Genomic DNA, 14,425 nt, shown 5'->3' with positions numbered 1-14,425 from the left:
AACCCCTGGACAACTTCCTCCATGACCCTTCTTCCTCACTCGACTCTCAACCACCACAACCCTGTCAAAAACCTCAGAACAACCTTCGTAACAACTCCTTCATAACAACCCCAAAAAACCACCTTGGCCTCAGAGAGTGCTCGGGAATTTATGGACCTCGCTCGACGGGGCGGGGCTCGCTCGAACAGACGTCACTCCCCGCCCTGATTGGGCAGGCTCCCATGGACCCGCCCTTCCTGGGCGGGGTTTCGGTCCCTGCCGGGAAACCCCACCCACTCTTCCACGTGGGTTCGTACTTGTCGAGCAACAGTATCAATGCTGCAAAGGTCGTCGTGAAAGAGTTACAATGTTTGTGGGAGCCGAGAAACCGGAACCGCGAGATCTTGCCTTGGCACGTCAGGGTGCGAGAAGGCAGCTGATTGGTGGTGGATCGTGATGGGCCGAGGGGTCATGCAGATGGGATGGTTGTTAGATGGCTTGTTCGATGTAATAACCTAACTAAAATAAATCGCAATGCACGCCTTTGATTCTCCCACTAAACAAAAGGAAGGGGATCTGACTACACACATACTTAACGACATAACTGACTTTTGGGACATCTGTATGTTGAATGCATATGGTTTCCAGATCCGTAACAATATGATGGATAGGTGATTGCTAATTACGTGCCAGGCGAGCCATTCCTTATAAACCATTTTGTTGGAGTGCTTAAGACACTTGGCGAGCGCTCTACAATATATGCACTGTCACTGAATACTGTATAATCAATCAACTTGAACAATGTTCAGGAGCCACTCACCTGCATTAGCCCCACGTTGTTCTGCAGTGTATCGGGTGGTTGCTGGCTCGCTGCAAATGTGCAATTTTATTTTGCAATACATTTCCCATTTTTATACGATTTTCTTTCATCATTCGACCCATCACTTCTGCATAGATAAATACATATTAAAAAAAAGGAAACGTTTCATATCTTCATGGCAGGATAGCCAAGAGGTATGCACACTCGCTCCAAGATGTCTCGCCTGGGTTTGAATCCTGACCCAGCTATAAACTATCATCCTGGTGCTTCACAGTCAGAGTGATTCATCAATGTTTGTGCTGTTAAACTGGACATCACATATGCCAGAATCTCCCCCCCCCCCTCCTCGCCCCTCTCTATCTCTTTCTCACCTTTCTCACCTCTCTCTCTCCCTCCAATCCCTATCTCTTCACCTCTCCCTCCAACCTCTATCCCTCTCCTTCCCACCCCTCTCCCCTCTCCCCTCTCTCTTCCCCCCCTCTCTCCTCTCTCTCCCACCCCTCTTCCACCCTCTTTCCCTCTCTCTTCCACCCTCTCTCCCACCCCTCTCCCCCTCCTCTTCCACCCTCTTCCCCTCTCTCTTCCACCCTCTCTCCCACCCCTCTCCCCTCTCTCCTCCACCCCTCTTCCCCTCTCTCTTCCACCCCTCTCCCCTCCACCCCTCTCCCCCTCTCTCTTCCACCCCTCTCCCCTCTCCCCTCTCTCTTCCACCCCTCTCCCCTCTCTCTCCCACCCCTCTCCCCCTCCTCTCCCACCCTCTTCCCCTCTCCCCTCCACCCCTCCCCTCTCTCTTCCACCCCTCCCCTTCCACCCCTCCCCCTCACTCTTCCACCCCTCCCCTCCTCCACCCCTCCCCTCTCTCTCTCCCCTCCACCCCTCTCTTCCACCCCTCCCCCTCTCTCTTCCACCCCTCCCCTCTCTCTTCCACCCCTCCCCTTCCACCCCTCTCCCCTCTCTCTTCCACCCCTCTCCCCTCTCTCTCCCCCTCCTCTTCCACCCTCTTCCCCTCTCTCTTCCACCCTCTCTCCCACCCTCTCTTCCACCCTCTCTTCCACCCTCTCTTCCACCCCTCTCCCACCCCTCTCTCCCACCCTCTCTCCCACTCCTCTCCACTCTCCCCTCCACCCCTCTCTCTTCCACCCCTCCCCCTCTCTCTTCCACCCCTTCCCCTTCCACCCCTCCCACCTCTCTCTTCCACCCCTCCCCCTCCTCCACCCCTCCCCCTATCTCTCCCACCCCTCTCCCCCTCTCTCTCCCCTCTCTCTCCCACCCCTCTCCCTCTCTCCCCCACCCCTCTCCCCTCTCTCCCCCCCCAACTCTCTCCCTCTCTCTCCCACCCCTCTCCCCATCTCTCCCACCCCTCTCCCTCTCCCTCTCTCCGCAAAAATGCTAATTAGAAATATAGTATACCTGCGTGGTATGCTTACACAGTATGGAAGCATACGAACCATGCTTCCCCATTGTCTCGGGTCGCTCGCCTGCATTTGATTTTTCATTTTTTTTTTTCATTCACTGATGCTTTCCAATGGTTCTGTGATTTTTCCTGGTGTATCGGCTTCGATGGCCGTTGGCACACAAAATTACTGTGCTTCCCCATTGTCTCGGGTCGCTCACTTGCATTTTTTTTTTAATTTAAATTTATTTATATTTTCATTTATGGATGTTGTCCGACGATTCTCTGATTTTATCCGCTGTACTGGCTTCAATGTCCTTTGGCACGCAAAATTTCAGCTTTCTACGTCACCCGGACACTACCAATCTTTAATATCAGTCAGAGTCAGCGAGTCAGTGGTTAGAAAGAGCTTTATATATTAGACTAGCTGAGGTACCGGGCATTGCCCGGGATAAAATTTTACATTATTTCCCCAGTTTAAATAAAATTACGTTTCATACAAAAGGCTGAATTTGATTAATTGTTTGTTTGTTTGTTTTCTGAGGAGATAGTCTTTCTTGCAATGTTTCTGTTGCTCTGGCTGTTGCCATTCACGGTCAGCTTCAAGGCATGATTGTTTTTGTTGTGAGCTTTCCTGCTTCTGGGCTTCTCGTTTTTTTTCTGGCTGCCAATATAGATCTGCCCAAACTTGTCTGTTTCTTTGGTGGCATGGTGAAGTTGTTCGGATTTTCGAAAACTGCAAAGAAACATTGCCACATTAACTTCCTGTAACAACCATTACGCACCTGACAGGACCTGATGTGGCAGAAAATGACGGGAAATATTTCATGAGCCAGAAGCCTTGTGTGCAAATGGAAATCCATGATGGGACATCTCACTTTGTCATCTTTCATTCGTCATATGAATGAAGATTCATCTATCATATACTGAGAACAAGGAAAGAGCGTTCCCCTCGAAGTCTCACGATAATGTTTACCGGTTGAGACAAGGTGAGCCAGCCTTGGAGAATAATGATAGAATGGAAAATCACCATCCAGGATGAGACAGGGCTAGCCAGCCTCAGAAGCAGCCATTGAGTGAGTCTTGATGTGGATTTTTTAAACCCACCTTGTTGTGATCGTTGTCCTCCTGAAGGATTCTAACTGGTCGATTGTGGAATCCTATTTGACTTCAGACAGAGTTTAACGTTTGTCCGATTTGATTATAAAACCCTACAAAAACTCTATCGACACTGATAAAACTGATGTCCACACAAGTCCTTCCTTGTGAAACAATTTATTTCCTAATTATACACCATACACTTCTCACCCTTGTACAATGAACTTAAGAATCCCCATTTGATTGCAATATTATTTGGTTCTATTTCATTTATTCTTATTTTAGTTAACAGTTAGACCAACCCGATTCAATTCACTTCTACATTACATCAGAGAGTTTTATTCTAACTTGGTACTTGGTCAGTTCCAAGGAGTACGAGCCACTGAGAAACTATACTTCCTCACGTGCTCGTACTAAGAAAATGTGTCTTTCAAAACATTTTATACTTCCATGAGAGAGAGGTTGGGGGATATTCACCCAGACTGTAGACGTGTCCTTTAGACAAAAAGTCACTTCGTACATTTTCTAAGCAAAGGTTCATTTATCAGCTCGGTCACTCTGCTCCAGAACAACACATTTCTTATCATTTAGGGCAAAAGTCTTTTGGCCAGAAATGACAGCCAATTCAATTTGCAGCATAAAAGTTACATTTCTGAAACTCCATTTGTTACAATTTAAAATACATTAATATAAATTTTCCCCCACACTCTGCATCAGCACTGGACATGCCATGCCTCCCCCCCCCTTCGGGGATCCTTTCCCCATTTCCCCACTTGTCTGTACACTATTAAAATGCCGATGCAACAGCGATGCAGGAAAAGATGCGAGTTAGGTGAGTAAGAGAGGGAGAAGTCAAAATAGAACTGCGAGAACATTAGACCGTCACAGGAACATCACTGTAAATTGTTCGTAAAATTAATTTACTTGAGCGAAGTAAATGGCATGCCATCGTAAATCCCCAAGCTACCCACATAAAGCAAAGTTGAAAGATGGCATCAAGTTCCACCAGCAATTGATGATCAAATATCAAATTTTTAGTTAATTTTTTCCCCGTTTTAACCCCTGTGCCCAAAATCTCCACTCCCTGTGGCATGAATTGGGGGTCAAATCCAAAAAATCGTTGCATATTTCATGCGTCCCACAATGTTGCTCTCATGTACAAAGTTTATTTTGAAAATGTGCCCGTAATTGCACTTTTTTTGGTATTTGACCTTTTGACCGGGCCCCAGGAGGTGAGGTCAAAATGAATACTGCTCTTTCACCTTATTGGCATGTGGTGAACGTAACTACCAAGTTTGGTGAATTTCTGCCCAACCGTATAGATGGAGATGGCATCACACACGGACACATGGACAGACGGACGGAGCTGAATACAATATCCTCCTGTTTTTTTTTCAAAAAGAATGGGGATAACGAGCTGTTGTTAATTTGGAGGAATAGATTCTGATTCCTCTTCTGATGCACCATACTCTGGTTGAGAGTGTCGGTGATGCAGAAGCAGTTTCTTGGCAAGAATTATACTGCACTGCCATTGCCATTGCCATTGCCTTCCCAGCAGAAGTTGGAGTAGGAATTCATAATTTGTTCATGATGCCGGCAATAGCTCACAGACTCTTCGCAAAGGACAGAGTGGGATCTTTAACAACCACCGACTTCTGCTTGTTTAATGTCCATCCGAAGGATGGCACACACATTGATGAATCACCCTGCCTGTGAAGCAGGATGACAGTTTATAGTTGGGTCGGGATTCGAACCCAGCTTGGAGGGCTTCGAGGGGAGTGCGCGTTCCTCTACCTCTTGGCCATCCTGCCAGCCCCCTTGAGATAAAATTGATGTTCCAAATAATTACTAAATAAACAGGAACATGTACATCATCGACGAAGTGTTATGTTTACCTTGGTCTGGTGATGCGTCTGTTTGTCTTGATGTCATATTACGTGCACTATCACCTTGGTATGGTATTTACTTTGCTCTGGTGGATAAACACACACACACACACACAATAATAAACTGCAAAAGGAAAGAAGGTAAAGATTACAGCTCAGCATAACGTGGAGGTAATGATCCACCTTTCCAGGTATGGGAACAAAAGTTTCTTTGGATAAAATGGCAAATTCACATCCCTCCTCAGGAGTAGTTCTTCCTTGCCATCTTGCCATAAACATACAGGAGGTAAACACAGAGAAACAGGTTTGAAGATAGATCTGGAAATCATGGGATATATATATATATATATATATATATATATATATATATATATATATATATATATATATATATATATATATAAAATATACATACAAATACACACACACACACACACACACACACACACACACACACACACACACACACACACACACACACACACACACCCTAATACTCATTCACACTATTGATTGGTCAGATTGAATTATGCCCTGAAACATAATCGATACCATTTTGGTTACCAGTATGTTCATTTTCCAAAAGATGCCATTCCAAGGGCATGGCAAGCTGAGAGCTCCATCTTGTGGAAATTACATTTTGTATTTTCTTTCTGTTTTTTGACAAACTAAAAAAATAGCGCCGTGGGGGACTGACGGTTATTTCCCCAACAAGCGGGGTGAAAATAAAGAATTAAGGGGAATCTGAAGTGGTACGGTCATGGGGAGCACAACTTAAGTTAACGGCATAGTTATTTATTTATTTATTTATTCATGTACAGCCTGTAGCAGACTGGCTACATCATTTTCTAGTGGTATGGCTCGGCCAGTGATGCGCCGTGGGGGACTGACGTTAGACTGACGCCCCCTGTTACCAGTAAGCTTGTACTCATTTTACCAACCTTGGAAGGATGACAGACTGAGTCAACCCACCTGGCATTAATTCAACAGCATGACAAGGGCTTAAACTCAAGACTCTAAGACCTTAAGCCATCCACCTTAACCGTTAAACCAACACCAGATTTGTCATGGTCCTTATGTTTCATGAAGAGCTTGTGCTGCATCTCGCCGTGAGTATCTGAGAATATTTTAAAATAAATTACCTGAATTTGAGACGAAACCCCCATTTTCAGCCTCTTAAAGGGGGCGGATCCGGATGGGGAGCACAACCCCATGAAACCTTGCTGTCCTGATGCATCGTGCCAAATTTAGCCCATATCGGTCAGGTAGTTTGTAAGATGTTTTTGTCAAATGTTAACATACAGACAGATACCGAGATCCACTCTGACTTTATTCCAGAGAAATACCATAAAAATAAATAAATCACGAAAAGTATAAATCAACTTCTTGATATAAACGACAACAGCGTCATGTAAGAGATATTCCACCCTGACATGTTCCAATAATTCCACTGTTTGGAAACCTTTGCCACAATTACTCCACAAGGGTTTTGGTCAAAGCGAAGCAGCGAGGTTAAACTCGTCAGGAGGACCTACAGCCGCACCCCGGGTAAATGATGCTACCCACTGCCATGTGCTGCGTCTAAAAGAAGAAGCAACGTTTTACAATAGATTTGACTAATCAATGGAATGGGCTCAAGTTTATTTGGAGACCTCACGTGACCTATTGTACTCTTATTTCTCCTCTGAAAGCATTAATAGAAGACTGTTTATTTTTCTTTTTTTAAATTTAAATAAAGGTGTCTTGGCTCTAATGGATTCTATCAGTTTCATTTTGCATGGCGGGGCAGTGACCTCGCCCTTGGTGTCGGGTTACCTTCAATAGTGTGGTCTTTAGCTTGATGTCATGTTACCTTCACCATAACATTGGTGTGGTGTTTACCTTCAGTATCACCTTGGTGTGGTATTTACCTCCATTATCGCCTTAATGTAGCGCATGGGTCGGGCAACAGAAGTGGCGTGCCCATAGTTAAATTATTCACTCTTATTTATGGATCTGCGTGCCATTGATACATTTTTAACATCAATAATTAATAGTCCTACTTACATTTTAGCAGCTTCATTGATAAATAAATTAAAAGGCAGATCATTCTGTTTAGTGTGATCCTTGCCCTTCCTTTCCCTTGCTGAGTTTTCCAATTAAGGTTCTTAATTTGTCTCTGTGTGTTTCTGTCTGTCTCTGTATCTGTATCTGTCTCTGTCTCAGTCTCTCTCTAGAACCTCAAGTGTGTGCCGCAGATCCCAAAACTTTGAAGCCCATAAGCCTGAGCATTGTAACTCGATGAGATGCATTTCGAAATCCTCAACACCTATCCACAGAAACACTGTCAAATCCATGTCACTGGTATCAAAGTTATCTGGTTTAATTAGAAAGGAAAACATCAGGCCAAAACGTTGGAAATCTTGAATTCTGACACAATTCTGGTGCAAGATGTTGGAAATATCAGAAAGTCGAGGTGTCAATGTCCTGACAAAAAAATGGCAAGTTTTGCGCGAAACGCCTTGCATGTTTCAAAAAGATCCATAACAGTTTGGCCTGCACCCTGCAGATGGAGGTTAAGTTCATTTATATATGCGGTGATGTCGGTTAGAAACACCAGTTGCACGACCCATTTGTCATCAACCAGTTTGGGGTAGTTTTGATCCTTTTCTGACAAAAATATCTTAATTGCATCAGGATAGTCCACAAAGCGTACCAAGGCATTCCCACGGCTTAGCCAACGGACTTTGCTCTGAAGCGGAATGTCTTCATACATCTCCTCAAGCAGAGCTTGAAACTGCCTGTGTGTCAAGGCAGATTGAGCAACAAAAAAAAATCCACTCTCTTCACCACTGTAATTATCACATTATTAAGCTCAAAGTTATAAATCTTGGCACAAAGATTTTCTTGATGAATAACACAATGAAATTTACCGTCAGGTGGCCATATTGATCCTCAATGATCTTCACAAATCCCTTGTGTTTTTCGACCATAGCAGGAGCACCATCGGTTGTCAAAGAAAATGTTTTTCTGATGTCAATTCCTCTTTCCTCAAAATGCTTAACAAACGTCTTCCCTCCATATTACCCTGTTATTGTGCCATGCATGGGTTTTAGGCAGCATAGCTCTTCTCGAACTCCATCTGAGTCACAGTATCTCACTGGTGCTGTATCCAAAAAAGAAGACAGTTTTGCGGTTCTCGGAACCGCATGCATACAACAGATAGGTGTCCCAAGACAGTTATTCCATTATTGTACTTCTCGTGAGTCCCCTTCCTTTTGTTTAGTGGGGAAACAAGGGAGTGCGTTGTGATGGTCTAATAGGATTATTAAATCATTTTCCCCTTTTATTTTATCCCCACTCTTTTTCTTTTCTGAGGTAAAGCTGCCTGCTTGCCCCTCGTCTTGTCTCGTCTACCATAACCGTGCATCAACGTCTACCCGAAACCATACATGTGCGGTGAGTCACGTACGCTTTGGCAGCAAGGTGGGCGGGCTGCACCAGCGTCTGCCCGAAACCCGGCCCAGGCTGGCGGACCACGTGAGGGGTTGGAGCCAGTCGGAGCGCCCGACTGGGCGATGACGTTGGATTCGGCATGGCCCCTCCCCCGAGCTTTGGGCTCTATAAAATACAGATAAATCCTCGGTGAGAAAGTGTGTTCGGTGTGGGTGTTTTCATGTGGAGTGTTCCTGCTTTTCGACTCCGCCCACGTCTCGCCTCGACGAACTGCCTCCTGTTCCTCATCTCCGCCCACACGACGTCGACGAACCGCCTCCTGTTCCTCGTCTCCGCCCACACGACGTCGACGAACCGCCTCCTGTTCCTCGTCTTCGCCCACACGACGTTGACGAACCGCCTCCTGTTCCTCGTCTCCGCCCACACGACGTCGACGAACCACCTCCTGTACCTCGTCTACACCCACACGACGTCGACCTCGCCTCCTGCTTCTCGACTCCACCTACCTGGTCCCGCCTACTGCTCCACCCTCGCCCTCTGGACTCCGCCCTTCTCGACTCAAGCTCCTCCTTCGGAACACGATCTCCACGTGTGGCTGTGGCCAGAACAACGTGACTATTGTTGGGTAGTGCACCACGGAGCACCCCACCGAAATGCCCAGGTACCGAAAGCTATAACCTCAACTCCCCTCCCTCCCTGGCTGCAAATGTCTTCCCATTGGGGTTTCTTTTTCTGTGTGTGTCTGAGTGTGCTGGCGCCTGTCTGTTAAGCAAACCTGTAGAAGAACATTATTGTTGTTACTGTTATTAATCTCGCGTCAAGTCTGCACTGTCTGCTTTTGTAAGTTGCTTGTATTATTGTCGCACCACACCTCTCTCTTTCCCTGCGTTACATAGCCAATAAATCTTTGTTGTACCACATACTTTTCCTCGCTTGCTTGTTAATAAATAATTATCTTTAGGAATGTTCCCTGCTCGTTTTTGTCTTTTCTCCCATTGGTCCAGCATGGTTCGCATCGAAGTTTAGCCAGGTCTTTATTCCCAACGATCCGTTCCTTCTCGCCAGTTCGTCCTTGGCAGTGTCGCTCCGCTGCATCCGATCCGGAGAGGTGACCCGATCTGGTTCGGACAAGGCGTACCGAGGGCGTGGTTCCCCGGTAATCAAACCACGTGGTTAATTAGGAAACCCGATTCCATAGGCGAGAGGACCCGAGGTCACACGGTTGAGTTATTGGCGTCCACGGTCGGTTAAGCGACCCACCGCGTCCGGAATTATCCGTGAGAGACGGCCTACAATTCCGGGGAGTCTGGTGGGAATCGACGTCGTGGTCTTCTCACCCGACCCTACTGGCCCGCAACAATATGTTTCCAGCTACCTGTGGGCTGCATTGCCAGTACTGTTGTGCAAGTTGATGATTAGATAAAGCGATTACAGAATTCTAGATCATGGAAAGCTTTAAATATATCACGTTGAAAGCAGAACTTTAATTGTGGCTTCATTTTGTGATGAATCGTGTATTTTGTTGTAATTCAAAAAGCCCCGATTTTTAGTTAATTCCCACTTCACTCAGATCATAACGAAGAAAACTAACACCAGGTGTGTCCAATTACTGAGATGTATCAGGAGTTTATGATAATGCATACATACATGGGTGCATCTAGGCATGATTAGCAGTCATGTGACTCGCTCATGTTTCGATGCTGTGCTGTGCTGTACTGTGTTGTGCCTGTTTCAGAATTAAACCTGTTATTCCCACTTCAGAGCCTTCATCCCTGTCTATTGAGTACGTTACATTGGCGACAAGGATGTGTTCGTGCATTGGCATATTGCAAGAATACGCAGTGGGGGATGATTGGGAAAACCATATCGATCGCCTGAAGCCGTACTTCGTGGCAAACAAAATGAGCACCGATGAGGACGGTGAAAGGTGGCGAACTGTATGCGGCACCCCAACGTACAACCTCATCAAATATCTTCTTTCCCCAGCCAAACCTGACAAGTCGTATGAAGAGCTTGTCAATCTCGTGAAAAGACATTATCACCCTAAACCGGGTAAGATCGTCTCGAGATACAGATTTTATACCCACCATCATCAAGATGGTCAGTCAGCATCCGAGTTCGTGGCTGATGTATGCCGACTCGCCGAACAGTGTGAGTTTACAGATAAACTCGAAGAGATGTGACGTGTTTTCTTTATAATAGGCATCAATGATGACTCAATTCTGCAGAAACTCCTCATGAATCTGACCCCAATTTGGCTAAGGTCATGGAAATAGTCACTGCGTGTATGCAAACTGCCGAGAACCTGCGTGTGATCTCTAACAAGTCAAAGTTATCCAGCAGTTAGCAATCGGTTAGCAAGCTAACCTTTGGTTACAAGCAAAAGTGTTTTAGCAAGCCACCAAATTCACCTCCACCTCCTGACATTTCTGAATCTACCTGGAAGGTTGGGGTAACTTATTGGCATTGTGGTGGGAATCATCAAACTTTCCAATGTCAGTACAGGAATTATACCTGTGACAATTGCAGTAAGCGGGGACACTTGAAGTGTCGTTGTTCTCGATCCAAGTTGAAGAACTTGTCTCCTGCTTATCACATTGAGGTGAACCATGATGCAGCTGACGATAGGTCACAGAGCACAGCCTGCACCCAAGAGTCAAGTGAGGAACTTTATGAAGTTTCTCTGTTGGAACAAACAGCTCTGACGCTCCTATTACAGTGATGTAACAATCGATAAGATCCTGGTGAGGATGGAAGTTGATACCGGCGCTTATAGATCAATTATGAGTGAGAGCAAGTTCACCTCCATCTACCCTCTGGGAAAGGCTCCTGCACTCTGGTCTGTATCTACTGACTTGAGGACATACACTGAGGTGGTGGTTCCTGTAGTTGGCTCGGCTAACTTAACTGTAGGATATGGAAGCAGCACTCATGTCCTACCACCACTGATAGTGCGTGGAGAAGGACCAACCCTCTAAGGTCGAGATTGGTTATGAATAATCAGACTTAATTGGTGTGACGTAAACAGAGTCTTCAAATCTGATGCTGGATATGATACCATGCTCAACAAGTACCCTGGCCTGTTCAGCAATGGTGTTGGCACCTTTGCAGGGCCCAAAGTGAGGATTCATGTTTCTGCAGATGCTCAGCCATTGTTCCATAAGGCGAGACCTGTGCCCTACGGCCTACATGATGTGATCAATGATCGAATGTGAGCTTGACTGCATGCAGAGTGAGGGCATCATCTCACCAGTCAAGTACTCCGACTGGGCAGCACCTATCATTCCAATACTCAAAGTAGATGGAACACTGTGCATTTGTGGGGACTACAAAACGACAATCAACCGATATGCAAAGCTGGATGGCTACCCTTTGCCCTAAGCAGAGGATCTGTTCACCACTCTCATGGGTGGCCAGACATTCATGAAGCTTGACTTGACCAATGCCGATGCTCAAATGGAACTGGATGATGATTCCAAGCTCTAAACATGCATCAGCACTCATTGAGAACTCGACATGTACAACAGATGCCCATTTGGCATACGTTCTGCTGCATCAATCTTCCAACACAAGATGGAGACATTATTGAAAACTGTACCAAACACAGTCGTATTCCAGGACGACATACTAGTGACTGGCAAGTCACAACATGAACACCTCGAGAACTGAAACAAAGCCCTCAATCGGCTGTGACAAGCTGGGTTTACACCGAAGGCGTGAGAAGTGTACCTTTATGACACGTGAAGTTGAATACCTGGGTCATCAAGTCTCCTGTCAAGGCATTTTGCACTCTCCAAGCAAAGTTGAAGCAATTGTGAATGCACCAATGCCACAAAACATTTCAGAACTTCGTGCATTCCTGAGTATGTTGACCTACTTTGGTAATTTGCTGCCTCAACTAAGCACAACCATCGAGCCTCTGCATCTTCTCCTCAGGAAAGGCGTTGTCCGGAAATGCCCAAACAAGAGCATTCAAGGCCGCCCCAACGATGCTGTCCTCGCCGTTACTTGTCCATTACGACCCATCGAAGGAACTTGTTCTCAGTTGTGATAGCTATTCATTTGGCATTGAGTGTGCATTGTTGCAAATAAATGGAACCGGTAATCCCCAGCCTGTTGCGTATGCATCACGAACCCTATCTGACACTGAACGTCGCTATGCTCAAGGAGAACGAGAGGCGTTAGTGTGTGTCTGGGGCACCTTAAAGATGCACCAATACGTCTTTGGAAGACATCTTACCATTGAGACTGATCACAAACACTTGTTATGTCTCCTGGGAGAAACCAGAGCCATTCTGCCCACATCATCAGGTCGTGTACAACATTGGGCGTTGACCCTTGCCGGTTGTGACTATTCATTGGTTTACCACCTGAGTAAGTAAATGTACTGTGCTGATGTGCTCAGTCGCTTGCCGCTTCCCGTAACCATCCCAGAACCTCCACAATCTGGTGATATCATTCATCTCACACTCTCTCACTTTGACAAATCTCAATTTGATATCCTGACAAATCTCACACTCTCACTTTGTTTCTCTGAAAGGACCATTTGGTAACCTCTCCCCAATCTATTTTCTCAACAATCCTCTTGAAGTCCTTTCGTTCAAGCTTCTCGGTCTCACCATCTGCCATGATCTTTCCTGGGAAAGCCACATTTCCAATCTGGCCTGCAAAGCCAGTCACCGACCGGGCATCCTCCGTCTTGCAAAGTCCTTCCTTGGCCCACCTGAGCTCCTGACCACATATAAAGCTTTTGTCCACAGCCAGATGGAGTACTGCTCTCCCCGCTGGGCTGGTGCTCCCACCTCTCATCTTTCTCGGATTCACACTGTGGAAACCAAGGCATTTCAGATCAATGGTGTCTCCCACAATGAGGCTGGGTCTTTGGGTCTCTCACTCTTTCACTACAGGCAGGTCAGTGGTCTTTCTGTCTTATATTGTCTCCTCTCTGGCCTCTCCCCCCCCCCTCCCAATATTTCCACAGTGTGCTCAATTTCTGCCAACAATCCCCTTCTGGGAAAACTACCAAAATTAAGAATCACTGCTCACATTCACTCTTTCATTCCTCTTTTTTGCCACCTCTGGAGCAAACTCCCACACTCTCTTCAATCCCACTCTTCCCTCCAGGTCTTCAGAACAGCTGTTCACCACCATCTCTTATCTTCCTCCTTCCAAATCCTTGATCATTTCTACCCCTGCTAATCCACCCCAAACCCACCTCCTTCAAATTCCTTGCTTTCCTTCCTGACAGACCCTGTCATGTAAGGACCTGAAAGTCCCAACATTGTCCATCTTGTTTACCTTGTGTACCCCACCCCATCCCTTTTAGAGAACATTGTACTTTACGGTAATTCCACATATCGACGGTCCCCTGTGCCAGTGCGCATGCGCAGCCTGACCCGGAGCCAGGGATGTTGTGGGTGTTTCAACCTGTTCAATACTTGTTTGATTATTGTCGTTCCACGCTAATAAAGTGGTCGAACAAATTGAACTCTGTTCTTATTTATAATCAAACAGCTTGATGCAGTCGAGTAAAGATCGTCGGTGCTGAGGAGGACGCGACTGGGTGAAAACGGACCACGAGAACGTCGACAGTGAGTTTGGATTTCTCGGGTACTGTACCCAATCTTCGCCCCCAGGACACTGTACACACGTGTGCATCACCGAAAGTAGAACGTTTACTCCAGAATAACTGTTCCTATGGCGCCGGTGGAAGCAGAGTGCCCGATCGAGGGTTGTGACTATATGGCAACACACGCAGAGGCGGCAGTGGTGGCCGCCATGTTGAGTATACACGCCACTGTGCACGTCGCCGCC

This window comes from Eptatretus burgeri, chromosome 5 (assembly GCF_056783735.1).
Source record: "Eptatretus burgeri isolate ZD-2024b chromosome 5, Ebu_testis_v1, whole genome shotgun sequence".
NCBI lineage: Eukaryota > Metazoa > Chordata > Myxini > Myxiniformes > Myxinidae > Eptatretus > Eptatretus burgeri.
This window is presented reverse-complemented; position numbering follows the sequence as displayed.